Here is a 14,781-nt window from a genome sequence, read left to right as displayed (position 1 = left end):
GTCAGGACCCGGCTCCGAGTCAGGACCCGTCTCCGAGTCAGGACCCGTCTCCGAGTCAGGACCCGTCTCCGAGTCAGGACCCGTCTCCGAGTCAGGACCCGCCTCCGAGTCAGGACCCGCCTCCGAGTCAGGACCCGCCTCAGAGTCAGGACCCGCCTCAGAGTCAGGACCCGCCTCAGAGTCAGGACCTGTCTGAGAGTCAGGACCTGCCTCGAGTCTGGACAGATCTCTGAGTCTGGACAGATGTCTGAGCAGGACCTGTCTCCGACTCATGACAGACCTGAGTCCTCATGCCTAATGGTGTTTTCAGGATTTTTTCTCACCAACAGAGTGACACCATGTCAGAAGTGTCAAAACTGGATGCCTTTCCTCAGCAGCATTTCACAACCTACCAGAGCGGATGATTATGGCCTTAAGAGTGTGTACAAGTTTTCAATCTCAGAATACCGGAAACCTTTAGTCATCCATTGTTACAGTTAGAGCAAGGTGGGTAGGGTGTACCGAAGAGTCAGAATGGGACGCCGAGGGAACGGTGGCGGACTGGAAGGCTAGAAGAGGTTCGAAGAAGAAGGAGAGAAGGTGCAGGACTGACGTATCCTTACAGAGGTGGGGGGTGGGGAAACGAAGAAGGAGGGAACGAAGGAGAGACATTGAGGGGGGGCTAAGTGTACCATGAGAGGTACACTAGCCCCCCCTCAATGTAGAGGGGGGGCTAGTGTACCATGAGAGGTACACTAGTCCCCCCTCAATGTAGAGGTAGATGTGAGGGGTCGAAGAGGGTTCGGGGCGATCTAGCGTACCGTTGAGTGGGCGGACGGACGGCGTATTGCAAGAAGGGGGAGGAGGTCTGGCTGTAGAAGGAGGGGGGCAAAGGAGAGACATTGAGGGGGGGCTAGTGTACCATGAGAGGTACACTAGTCCCCCTTCAATGTAGAGGTAGATGTGAGGAGTCGAAGAGGGTTCGGGGCGATCTAGCGTACCGTTGAGTGGGCGGACAGACGGCGTATTTCAAAAAGGGGGAGGAGGTCTGGCTGTAGAAGGAGGGGGGCAAAGGAGAGACATTGAGGGAGGTCTAGTGTACCTCTCATGGTACACTAGACCTCCCTCAATGTAGAGTGGTGGTGGTGGTGGTGGTGGTGGGCCATAATTTAACAGTTTGTATATTTTAAATTAAGGGGGAAAAAACTGTTAAATTATGGAATAATTCTGTTGAAATTCCGTAAAAAACGAGAAAATGTATTGGCAGAAAATTACCAGGACATTTACCTGTTTTTTTAATGGAAAAAATTTAAATAAAATACTGTTAAATTACGGGAAACTTCTGACGGAAATTCTGTAAAAAAACACTGAAAATATCCTGGCAGAGAATTACCAGGACATTTAGTGTATTTTTATATAGTTTTCTTTTCAGAATTTCCATCAAAATATTTTCCATAATTTAACAGTTTTTATGTCAAATTTACCAAAACTGAAATTCTCTTTCTTTTTACTCTGTCTTTTGTGATTTACTCACAAATTTTTTTAAAAAAACTTTGGACTTTTCCAAATATTTTTGTCCTCCATACCATTGAAGTCTGTATTCTATACCATATGTTAATTATAGTGTAAAATATATTAAAGTTAATGTATTTAATATATCCTCAACATAATTTTTCAACAAAATTTAATTTTAAGTCCACAGGAAACGTAGTTGTAGAACACAAAACACTTAGTTTGGAAGTAGCTCATGCAAAGTGATGTAAAAATAAAACCATTCCACAATCAATTTGCAGACTTTATTTTGCAATTTAAGACCATAAATTGACATGTAATCTAGTTTTTATAACTAACCTTTACTATTACATATTAAGAACGCAACATATTATTGAGTTTGCTAATGTTTATCTTCTGAACATCACAACTAATTTATTGCATTTTACTATACAAATTTTCAACATATTTCTTAAATGTAAAGCAGTCTTGACTCTAATCTTTGAAGTCAAATAAACAATTTTCAATTATACTATAAGATGGAACATAAAAAATGCTTTTCAACATGAAAATCATAGTTGTAAACAGGACCAACATAATTCAAAATAAATGCCAAAAGTCAACGATTATTTTTATGAAATACAGGTGTAAATATTTTTGTTAAAAATCAAATGCTACATAAACCCAGCCGATAACACTTTATTTGAAGGCGGGTGAATAAGACTGACATGACGCCGTCATAAACCCCTGTCATGAACATGAATAAGCCTTCATGAATATTTATGAATGTTGTCATAAAGCGTCATTCGGTAAATTATGACACTTTTAATACAAAGTTGACATTATTGAAAATGTTTTTGTTTTGGCAACTTGACATTAATCTAGACAAAAACGATTAATGATTGATTAATAATATTCAGCAGGTTGTTTTCTTGTCAGCACAAAGACGGTCCTCTTATCTTTCATGATAGTATTATAAAAATAAAGCTGTGGTCAATAAATCCCCACATATGATTTATTTACAATATGTAAATAAGTTACCAGTTCAGACACTGCTAGGATCCTTTTATTGCAATAGAGCTTTGGAATCTACTATACCTAGACACTTCAAACCTGGACTAGATTATTCTGCTCCAATAGCAGAATATTTAAAACCGTGTTTGGGATTTGTGAAACCTTTTTCTGATTTGTGAAAACTCAATAAAGTTCGATTATCACCATTTTTTGGCATCTCTTTCATACTAGAACTGCTCTAATTAAAGAAATACAACTCCTAGACACTTTAAACCTGTACCAGATTATTCTGCTCTAATAGCAGAATATTTATAACTATGTTTGGGATTTGTGAAACCTTTATCTGATTTGTGAAAACTCAATAAATTTTGATTTTCACCATTTTTTGGCATCTGGATCACACTAGAACTGCTCCAATTAAAAAAAAACGACAACTCCTAGACACTTCAAACCTGCACTGGATTTTTCTGCTCCAATAGAAGAATATTTGAAACCATGACTGTGATTTGTGAAACCTTTTTCTGATTTGTGAAACTTCAATAAAGGTAGATTATCACCATTTTTTGCATCTGGTTCTAGTATGAAAGAGTTCAACAAAAATGGTATTAATCAAACTTTATTAAGTTTTCACAAATCAGAAAAATGTTTCACAAATCCCAAACATTGTTATAGAGATTCTTCTTGAAGAGAATAATCTTGTCCAAGTTTGAAGAGTCTATGAGTTGTCTATTTTTAATTAGAGCAGTTATAGTGTGATCCAGATGCCAAAAAATGGTGAAGATCGAACTTTACTGAGTTTTCACAAATCAGATAAAAGTTTCACAAATCCCAAACATGATTCTAAATATTCTGTTCTTAGTTGAGAATAATCCAGTTGAAGTTTGGAGAGTCTAGTTGTCGTAGTTTTGGAAATAGAGCAGTTCTCGTGTGAACAAGATAAAAAAAAGTGGTGAAATCGCCCTTTTTTGAAGTTTCACAAATCAGAAAAAAGTTTCACAAATACTAAACATGGTTTTAAATATCCAGCTTGAAGAGAATAAACCAGTCTAAGTTTCAAGTGTCTAGGAATTGTATTTTTTTCAGTTCTAGTATGAAAGAGATGCCACAAAATGGTGATTATCGAACTTTTTTGAGTTTTCACAAATCAGGAAAATGTTTCACAAATTGCAAACATGGTTATAAATATTCTGCTGTTGGAGCAGAATAATTTAGTCCAGGTTTGAAGTGTCTATGAGTTGTAGTTTTTTTAATTAGAGCAGATCCAAGGCGATCCAGATGCCAAAAAATTGTGAAAATCAACTTTTATTGAAGTTTCACCAATCAGAAAAAGGTTTCACAAATCACAATCATAGTTGTAAATATTCTGCTGTTAGAGAAGAATAATTTAGTACAAGTTTCAAGTGTATAGGTGTTGTTTTTTAATTAGAGCAGTTCTAGTATGAAAGAGATGCAAAAAATTGTGATAATTAAACTTTATTGAAGTTTCACAAATCAGAAAAGGGTTTCACAAATCCCAAACATGGTTTTATTCATTCAGCTTGAAGCGGAGAATAATCCAGTCCACGTTTCAAGTCTCTAGGTGTAGTAGTTTTTAAACTAGAGTCGATTAAAGATACGGAAGGTAGTGAAGAATTAAGTGGAATCGCCCTTTAACTATTGGAAGCTAGAAATGGAAACCAACTTCAGCTTCGTCCCACAAATGAAATTCATTGGAATCCCAACGTCTTTCAGTCTCTTCATCACGTTATTTGTGATAAATAGTCCCAGTTTTTGGGTTTTTAGGTTTTTGCGGATACAGTCCCAGTAATTAAAGCTAATGACATTTAAATATATTTCTTAAGAAATCTAGTAAAATAACCAACAACAGCTCATCAGCATTTATATGATCGACATTATTGCAAATTATCTCATTTGTAAATCACTACGGATAAAATTCCCTGCCAAATGGACAAACATTTATTACATCGCTCATTTTATCGGCCTTTGATTTATCTTTTCTTCCCCAATTCCACTTTTTTTCATTTTTATTGTTCTGGTTTCCACTTTCTCTGCTCCAACCACATTTATTAGCCCAAAAAGAGTGTAATTATAGAGTGGAGGTCTATTCTGTGTACTGAGAGGAGAGTCACGAGTCGAGTCCCGCCTTACCAGGTAACTACCAGGTATGGGAGCTGCAGCAGCCAAAACACTACATGGACTCCTGTGGCTGTTGCTTTTCCTTCTCAATGAATTCTGTAAAATTTCATGTTTTTTTTTTTTGGATTCTCTTGTGTATCTGCATCACAGATATTTTATTTCACTGGATGCTGACAGAGCAATCTCTCCTACACATTTTTGTTGACTGTAACATATTGTAACAGATGCTTGGTCCTAACTAAAGTCTCATCAGAAAAACATCCAACACTGTATTATCCATATTAATGCATCATCTGACACAGACATTGTTTTATATACTTTTTTTTTTAAAATAAATATACAGATGATGTTTTCCCACTGAGCAGGTTTTTCAAGTGCATGGATATTGTTAGCATATTTCCACTGTTTTGACTTGATGATTGTGATAATAACATGCTGCACTTCAAAGCTGTTTCAGTTCAGATGTATCTGCACAAATTTTACAAGAAATAGTTTCTCTTTCTTAGAAACTATTTGCTTTGAGCAACATTTAATGAGTACTGTTTCAACTCCTCTCAGTTTATGTCCACATAGAAAGCTATAAATGCAGTGTGCTGAATTTGAACTTCATTGTAAAGAGTGAAAAAGACTGAGCTTGCAGGAGACAATCCAGATGTGTTACTCCAACTAAATAAATTACATTTTCAATAAAACGAGCTACAGCTATAAAAAAAATATGTAGATTTTTTACTCCAGAGTTATGATCTTGATATCTGAATTTAAATATTCTCAAGTCTAGAACGGTTTCACTCACACATTTACAGTTCTTATTGGTCCTGTTGTTGCACAAATTAATATTTTTGGGTCACTATTGCCTTCCTGTGTGACNTCTTAAGTCGAGTCCGAGGAACTGTCAGTAATAACTGATTATTTGATCGTAAAGTCCTGGACACAGACCGGAAACTTAAAAGGTCCCGAAGATAAGGGGGGGGCTAACCCACTTAAAACTTTATAAGTTAACAAAAGAATCTTCACTTGATAATCTAAAAAGTTTACATAGCCATGTTTAGGGGATGTAAAAAGAAACTGTACTTTGGCTAGGCCATTCCCAAAGCTTTTTGGGAAGGGCCCAACAGAGTTGGCCTAATGCTCTTGGAGCCACATGGAAACATTTGTACCTGGTTTTCTTTATGTCTCTTACTCACAAATATTCAGTATTCAGGTTTACAGTGTTCTGTACAATGTTAAATGTTGCTTTGAGCAACATTTAATGAGTACTGTTTCAACTCCTCTCAGTTTATGTCCACATAGAAAGCTATAAATGCAGTGTACTGAATTTGAACTTCATTGTAAAGAGTGAAAAAGACTGAGCTTGCAGGAGACAATCCAGATGTGTTACTCCAACTAAATAAATTACATTTTCAATAAAACGAGCTACAGCTATAAAAAAAATATGTAGATTATTTACTCCAGAGTTATGATCTTGATATCTGAATTTAAATATTCTCAAGTCTAGAACGGTTTCACTCACACATTTACAGTTCTTATTGGTCCTGTTGTTGCACAAATTAATATTTTTGGGTCACTATTGCCTTCCTGTGTGACTCCACTCAAAAAAAAAAAGTTCTGCTTCCAGCAAAGTCTGAGCTCGCTCTCCTTTACTTGGATCGCCTCTGGTTTTGACCAGGACAAACAGCGAACAGAAAGAGAAGAAGTGAGTTTTCTGCAGTTTCAGAATTGCAGTCTGCCTGTAGCTGAAGCGAACGAAGCCGTTCAGTCCGTGTTGGTCACGCTTCCAAATATTTAATTTGCATCAACAGCCGTGTGGTTCAGAATGGCTCTGAAGGAGCAGGCGTCTTCTGGTAAGCTTCTTAGCAAATAACTGGAGCATTACGTCACAGGCAAACATTCGCAATTGGGTAAAATTTAAAACTTCAACAAAGTCCATGCCTCCAGCAAGCGGCTGGTTTCTAACCAGGCTAATTTAGATTTAAAATACTGATAATTATGTTATAAGACTGACTATATTGTGTTTTAGAGGATTACAGTTTATAAGTGAAGCTACCAAGGCAGGTGCCAAATAAGGATGATAACCAGTGTTTCTATAATCATATGTAAAATAACACCATCTTTCTTTTATGTTAATAGCATCGGAACATTAACTCCATTTGTGTTCAGAGGTCAAATAGATTGTTCAAAGACGGACATCACAACCTTCTGTGTCTTACACACACGCACACACACGCACGCACGCACGCACGCACGTGCACACACACACACACACACACACACACACACACACACGCACACACACACACACACACACCTGCCTCTCTTTTCTGCTCTCCTCTCTTTTATAGTGCCATTCATCCTCCCTCTCTGCCTAAAGTGTGCCCATTAATATCTGTAATACTGGATCCCGTCCAAGCTGCTGCTCCTGGAGGAGGGATATAATGTAGACTGTAGCAGGACTGAACTCACATTTGTGCTGCAAACTTTTTCATCGCGTAAAAAAACCCCAGAATGCAATCATGAGAAGAAAAGTAAGAGGACTGCATAGGAGACATGGTCAGTGTTACCTGGTGTTGTTCATTTGTTGACGTATTTAAATAAATGTGACTGAACAAAATCCCCTTCAAATGTTTTTGATGCAACAGACATTAGTATAAACTACACTGTGTTTTGTTATTTTTGACTGTACTGAAGTCAATTTAAATCTAGATCGTCAGGGTACAAAGCAAGACGACCAAAGGAAAAACAAATGTAAATAAATCATCAGCCACTAGTCAAGAGGACGGAAAACTTACTGTGGATACTTGGTGATTACTAGCCAAGTGCAAAACTCTGTAAAGGGAATGAAAATGATTCAAACAATGAACCAAAAGCACAATCCAAAAGAAAGCAAAAGAAGTAGGTCAGGAGAGACGAGCAGAGATCAAATCAAGGTAAGACTGGCAGGTGACACTGAGGTAAGGACACAGCTATAAATACACATGGACAACAGGACTAAATGCTAAAGGAAAGACATCGAGAACTGGACGGTAATGCTGAGGCACCACAACAAAATGAACAACTTGACAATTCATTGATTTTTTTCCACATTGAAAATAAGTAATGTCCATTTTGCAGCCATTTCATTCCCATGTATTTGCATGTCAGTTTTGTCCTCATGGTAGTAAAATATCCTTTACTACCATGAGACAGAGAAAAAACGTTTTCAATTTATAAAACTCATTTATAAAGCTACACTAACCTCATTTCCTAATAAAAGACGATGAGGAGATTATTGATAATAACTTCTAAAAATTAGGTGTAAAAGTTGGTACAAAATGTTCCCAATGGGTGTAAAAGCCGGTTCACTCCTACGGTTGGTGTAAAACATCTCATAGAAAATGCTTCCTGTTCAAAAGTTGTGTCCATAAAAAGCTCCAAAGACAGACATCACAACTGTGAAGGGGCATAATAACCTGCACCCGACGACATACAATATCAACTTCACAATGGATGCAAGAATGACACGAATCCTTCACTTCATATTTAAATTCTTCTTGGTTGGCCATCGCCAGCATTAGAAGCTCGAGTCCTGAATGTGTTTTATGAAAGGAACAAACCCGGCAAGCCTACTCGAACATCTGATCTGGAACCTGATGGTGTCATGGACTGCGTGCACTTGGGAACATCAAACCCTTCATTAACGATGATTGTATGCCTCACTGAAGCTTTACAATGATGAGGATGCAGAGATTGATTGATTGCAACACTGCGATTTCTTTAACTGCAATTCACTTCTGGAAAAAAGGCATGATTATAATCATTAGCGATCGCTCTCATTGAGAGCAGACTGACCTTCTTGTATACCTCGAGCCATTTACATTTTATTTCTCCCCACTCATTCTGTTCTCTGTGAAAGAATGGTCGGTTCTTGCCCGTCATGTACATTTCATCCTTATTTTTCAACACGCAAAGAGAATTGTTTAGATTAAGACGCACTGTACCAAGATGAACAGATTTATATTTTAAAGACGAGATGATTTGTTTTGCCTCTCTTAACTGGACACATTTATTGGAGTCTCTCCAGCAGTAAGTAAATCCACAAACCTGCTCTGAAAAAGCATTTGCCCACTGACAGGGGAAGGGAGTTGTGAGCAGTGTGTAGACAAATGTGATTGACAGCGCTAAGTCCCGCCTCCTGGCTCTGTTTGGTTGCTCCTAGAAGGCAGACCTGAACTTTTAGACAGATTATCTGTCTCATCCTACAGATAATCTGTACGATGAGACAGATTATCTGTAACTCTGGACTAAATAATCTGGAGTAAATAATCTACATATTTTTTTATAGGCGTAGCTGATTTGTTAAAACATATTTGTTTTTACGTTTTAACGTTTTAACAAATGCGTAAAAAAAAAGAATTATGAAAATTGCATACTGCAACTTTAAACAAATGTTTAAAACAAGCTTAACCCCAATAAACTGATTTGAAATAATGATTTGTTATGCACACTCGCACTGGATACAGTTTTCTTAATTTATTAGTATAACTTCATTTATTTTTTTTAAGCTGGAGATTATTTTCTTTAATTTTATCAACATTCGAGAAAGAGACATATCAAACAGTCGAGCAATCGTTCTTATAATTTGTCCTTTTTAGCAGCAGAAGTGGAGGCCTAGCTTCGGCTCCAGATCTTACCGTATACAATAGAAGCATCAGACCTTGACAAACAGTTAAGAAAATCCACTGCCGTTTTAAAATCTCCATGATAACAACAAACTTTGCCTTTTTATATTGTTATTTGAAGCACACGTCAGCCATATCACTACACAGTTTTTTTTTTTTTTTTTTCTATTTTAACATACATCTTTACACCAAGTAGCAGTAGTGGTAGTGCACATGCTGACTGTGTCAGATAAAAAAAAAAAAAATCAACATGGACCAGCAGGACCGCAAAGAATAATGTCACAGTCAGAGATGTTAGATTGGTTTGTCTCCTGTGTGATAGCACGAGTCCGACAGAACCTGTTACATCTGGGGAACATCCACCAACAAGACGGGTCATGGTGACCTCACCTCCAGCTGTAAACCAGAGACGACATATCTGAAATATTATGTCTACTCTTACAGTATATGGAGTAGAAACTGAGAAGCTTTAAGTGCGTCGGGGCAGAAGACCAGGTGATTTAAGGACGGCCGACGCAGATCGCCGTTTGAAAGGGTCCAACCAACAGACTTTTGCCTGTTGTGGGAAATGTGAGCTGCCATTTTTACTTGCCAAGGACTCGATAATAGATCCGAGGCTTCATCTGCGTTGGAACATGAGGCCTAAATAAGAAGTGTATTCTTTACTCAGTCAGAGATTTTTATGCAACTGTTTTATGTAGAGAATAAAAAAGGCAACTAATTCAAACTATCCACATGAAACTTCAGAAAGTCGCATCTACATACAGAGGAAACAAGATTCTTTTCTGATGGTCATTTGTTTGAATGTCAAAGTTTCTAAAATACTTCAATAACCAAGTATGAATGAAAATTTGAATAAACCTATCAAATTTAGATTTAAAGTTTTTCTGATTTTACAAACTTTTTTATATTAGGTTGAATATTAACACTTGGCAGTGGCCTGACAGGAATCGTGTCTTAAATGTGATCATCTCTATAGGAAGCTAAAGATAACACAGACGGCAGGGAAACGCAAGCTTAAACTTTTGGAGCTCATCACTGAGGATAATTAGTGAAAAGCGATAAAAAATGTGGTGAAGGTTTGATTGTTTAATTGCCAAAAGGGGTTTCCATTGATCAATGGGAATTGTAAGGCTAATTTGATATGCCATATTTTCATAAAATGTAGAAAAATATTTTTTCTTTTTTTTCAAAATTGATACTCGTTTTATAATGTTACATCAGAAACAAACGTCTTGGTTGAATAAACAATTTTCTCAGGAGAATGAATCATTTTGGGCTCACAGTGAATAAAACAGGGGCGTCACCTTCGACTTCACTGAATATTTCTAATGTGTCCATTGACATGAAATTCATCCCTGCTGGAATAGTCCCAATTCTTTCATTCACCCGAAAGATTTAAGCTTATAGTTGCTATTTGTTCGACTGAGGATGTAAATGTTTTTGCTGCTGATATGGCATGAAATGCTCCTCCAGAGTAAAACACTCAAAACTATCTTTTTAGGAGAAACAACAGCAGTGTTAAAGTTATCAAAGTTATTCAAAGCACAAATGCTGGAGTTTGTCTCAGCAGTTAATTTAGAAACATTATTCCTGAACTTAAGACAAAGGATGTTGTGCCGTCCACCAACTCACAGAAAACATAGAAATGATTCCCCAAGAGTAAGCTGCATGAAACCTAAATAAGGTTTAGGAGATTTGCCTCTGCCTGCATTTCATGGTTATGCATGCATTGAATCCAAAGTGAGTAAAAATATTGAGACTTCCTGACTTCATTCCTTATTTAACAAACCAGAAGAAAACATAAAAAAAAAAACGGTTCATAACTAAGCTTACGTGAGTATGGGGTACATTTGGGTTGTGTTGTTTTTTGTTTTTTTTTTTGCCACTGATCCATCCATCCCATCCATTTTCTTTACACTCTTGTCCCTTATATTGTCCCTTAGTGGGGTCGGGAGGGTTGCTGGTGCCCATCTCCAGCTATCATTCCGGGCGAGAGGCAGGGTCACCCTGGACAAGTCACCAGTCTGTCGCAGGGCAACACAGAGACACACAACCATGCACACACACACTCACACCTAGGGGCAATTTGGAGAGGCCAATTAGGGGCAGTTTGGAGAGGCCAATTAACCTGATAGTCATGTTTTTGGACTGTGGGAGGAAACCGGAGTACCCGGAGAAAACCCATGCATGCACAGGGAGAACATGCAAACTCCATGCAGAAAGACAGGGGCTGGGAATCGAACCCAGAACCTTCTTGCTGCAAGGCAACAGCTCTACCAACTGCACCACTGTGCAGCCCTTTTGTCACTGATATATATCTTAAATAGTGCAGACTACATCTATGCAGTCCTGACAGGAGAGTCAGCACTAAATCTCCAATATGTGAAGATCCTGAATGCCAATGGTGTGGAAAATACTCTGAATTATTTTGAAAATAGCATTTTAAGATCACTGGGAATATTTGAATGGACAGGGTTGTACTTCTGCTGTTCAGACCAGTCAAAGTCAGTAAAATCCTTCATCTACTAAACTCAGCATTTTATCTTAACATAAAGATAAAATTAATTTTATCTTTATGTTTTAAAATTAAAACATAAAAAAAATTAGATTGGACAGAAAGAGCGGACTGAAGAGCGCAGAGGAAAAACAAGGATGAGCGTTGACAGGAAGAGAAGGGTGGTTACTATCAATCAACAAACTAAATCTCATGTCTGAAAAACAAATGTCTTTGCTTTTGAGTTGCGAGAGAAAGATGAGAAAACCAATTTGTGGTCTAAAAGAAAGTCAAATGAAAGACAAGTCCCATGTGGGTTTTAAGGAGTAGCAATGTCAAACATCACACTTCTGAGTCTAACTTGGGCTCAAGATTACCTTCCAACATTTACTTATTAATTATCCCAATGACAGAGCAGTAATTGTTACAGTAAGAGTTTAGAGCGATCTGAAATTTTACGTCTGTTGTTACAGAAGTCAGAAAACTCAGTGCGAAGGGAATCCATAATGAGTATTAAACCCAAGTTGCTGCCAGGACTTCGTCTGGAGAAATAAGTGGATGTTATCAAGTCCTGAATATGAAGGTGAGTAGTTAGAGTTTGACACTCCGGTGTACCTGAGTTTGAGACCTTTCCTTTGAAGCAAAAATAAAAATAGCTCCCGAGTCGGCAGCATTTTAAGTACAGGGTGACAGACAGATGGACAATTGACTTCTGCTTTAAAGAAAATCACCAAAGCTTGCATGAGTCATGACTGCATTCAATCATCTGTGGTTCGAAATCAAAAATTTCAATAACTCTGACAGAACAGAGATTCTTTGTAACATCTAAAAAAATAAATAAAAATAGAACCACTTAATATCAAATATGGACTAAATTGTGGTATATTGATTATAAATTCTTTAAAACATATGCGGAGATTTACAAAAGCCTTACTCTGTTTTCACACATTTAACAAGAACCTTGTCTTGTTTTCATGGAGCCAGTGTAACTCGTGGTGTCGTCTCACGAGCTTTGAGAATTATTACACTCTTAATACATTTGTGAAAAGAAATAGAATAATTCTAATGAATGCTCAGTTCTTTTAAAATGGAAGTTCACAAGTCAATATCACACTTTAATCTCTGGAAAAGAATGAAAACACAAGTACACACTTACACCTTACGTTACATATTTTAGTATGTTGTACATTGTATTCTAATTTTCATGACTGTATGTAGATTTTAATATTTTATCTAACTGTCTAAATCACCTGCGTAATATTGCATATAAAATGCATCAGTGTGTGATCAACGTGTCTAAAAGGAGAGAGTTTTTCCTCCCCTGTAGCTACAGTAAAGTATTACTAAATACCAGAAAACAGGCACACTCTAGTTTTGGGAAAAGGAAAAGCAAAAGGAGTGACTACCTCATATGAATTTGAACAAGAGGGTCTTTTCACCCAGCTAATCTAATCGCGCTGGGAAAGAAGGTGTTGGTGCATTCAATCACAAATTGGTGCAAAAATAATCACAAACTGAATTCATTTGGTGATCCACTGTAGTTAGACTCAGACGGAAGATTATTATTGCACACATTAATTGCAAATTTAGAATAGGCAACTTTCCCTGCAAGGACATACAATGAGGGTATAACCTGCGCTTGTAGGAGGAACAAACCAGAGCATAATCTGACTGCAGACAGATGAATGTTTTTCTATCTTGTTTACTGTGAGCAGCGAAAATCAAACACAAGACTTCGACAAAGGACAACTTTTCTTGATTAGTCACAACTTCTGTGTTGGTTGACATTCAAAATCCTGTTACAAAACTACTTTTTGTGGACCAGTATAATAAATTCTGCTGCAGTATGACACATTTCAACACCTCTTACAGCAGGACCGTATAACTTGTTACAATGTTGTTTCAGATTTTGACAGCCCTAATGCATATCTGTCACACGATAAGAAAAATAGATCGGCGTCATGCGGATTAGGGAACAGTATTTTACATAGGCAGAGTCTTTCAACTGTACCTGAACGCTAGTGTCACTATACTAGCTCCCAATCTCAGTGATCCAGCACCGAGCCATCTGTCATTGTCAGTGTAATTAATCTGGTGCTATTAAGTGGATAATGAGATGCTGTCAAGGGTTTCACATCCCAGAGACTTGTTTCCCGTCTTTGTCAGAGCACGAGAGTAGAAAGCCTGCGAGAAGGCTGTGCTTTAGCTGCTGCTGCTGCTGCTGATGCAGAGAAGACTTTTATAAACCTGAGAATGGTACCCATGCCACAAAAATCAAGCATGCACTGTTTGAGAGGTTCTGGCAATCAAAAATCAAGAGGGGTTTTGTTTTTTGCCACTTCCGTTTTGTTTCCCCCACCACCCCCCCCAAAAATAAAAATAAATAAATAAATGTTAGACATAATCATACAGTTTAAACTATACAATGAGTCATGCAGCGTAGGTATGATTGCGATGACCATTTCACAGTTTCAAGGGAAAGGTGCAAACTCTGCTAAAATTAAACTGACACAGTCTGAGTACCAACTTGCTCTGAAAAAAAAAAAAAAAATCGTTTGCAATCGCAAGTGAGAATTAAACGCCGCACTAGACAGGCCGCTACTGCTCAGGATGGAAATTGCCCTGCCACATGTAATACCTCATGCAAAAGCATTGCTTTCGAGATTCACGGCATTTGCCTGCTTCCTTTCGAGAAGAATTTGTGGTGGAAACTTGCAATAAACTAATCCTCGGCCACCGTCACTGAGCAGCAGCACCTTCAATACAAAAACACCTGTTATGTTTTCACTTCATTTTTATTCTTTTATTTTTTTCTTGGATGTAGTGAAAGACCCAACTATTTTATGTGTTTTCTCATGCTGAGACAGATTATTTTTTTCTACTAAACATAAAGCGAAAAAGAGCAAATTGTGGATTATCCTCGGCTTCCTCCTGTTGTGTACTGCCTGCCACTAAATCATTTACATTCAAGCCTGAGAGAGGGAGTGTATATATATATATATATATATA

General features: G+C 37.5%; 1 protein-coding gene and 1 long non-coding RNA gene across 5 annotated transcripts in view; one reads left to right on the top strand and one right to left on the bottom strand.

Moving 5' to 3' along the window:
- The window catches only part of grik4 (glutamate receptor, ionotropic, kainate 4), a 345,779-nt gene that overhangs the window by 289,088 nt on the left and 41,910 nt on the right, over positions 1–14,781 (bottom strand). The window lies entirely within an intron of this gene.
- On the top strand, positions 385–772 carry LOC107835925 (uncharacterized). The gene is made up of 2 exons (XR_001661767.1): positions 385–665; positions 717–772. It is a non-coding gene; the product is annotated as an uncharacterized LOC107835925 (long non-coding RNA).

Source organism: Poecilia formosa, unplaced genomic scaffold (genome assembly GCF_000485575.1).
Source record: "Poecilia formosa unplaced genomic scaffold, Poecilia_formosa-5.1.2 Scaffold31, whole genome shotgun sequence".
NCBI classification, from domain to species: Eukaryota; Metazoa; Chordata; class Actinopteri; order Cyprinodontiformes; family Poeciliidae; genus Poecilia; species Poecilia formosa.
This window is presented reverse-complemented; position numbering and strand designations above follow the sequence as displayed.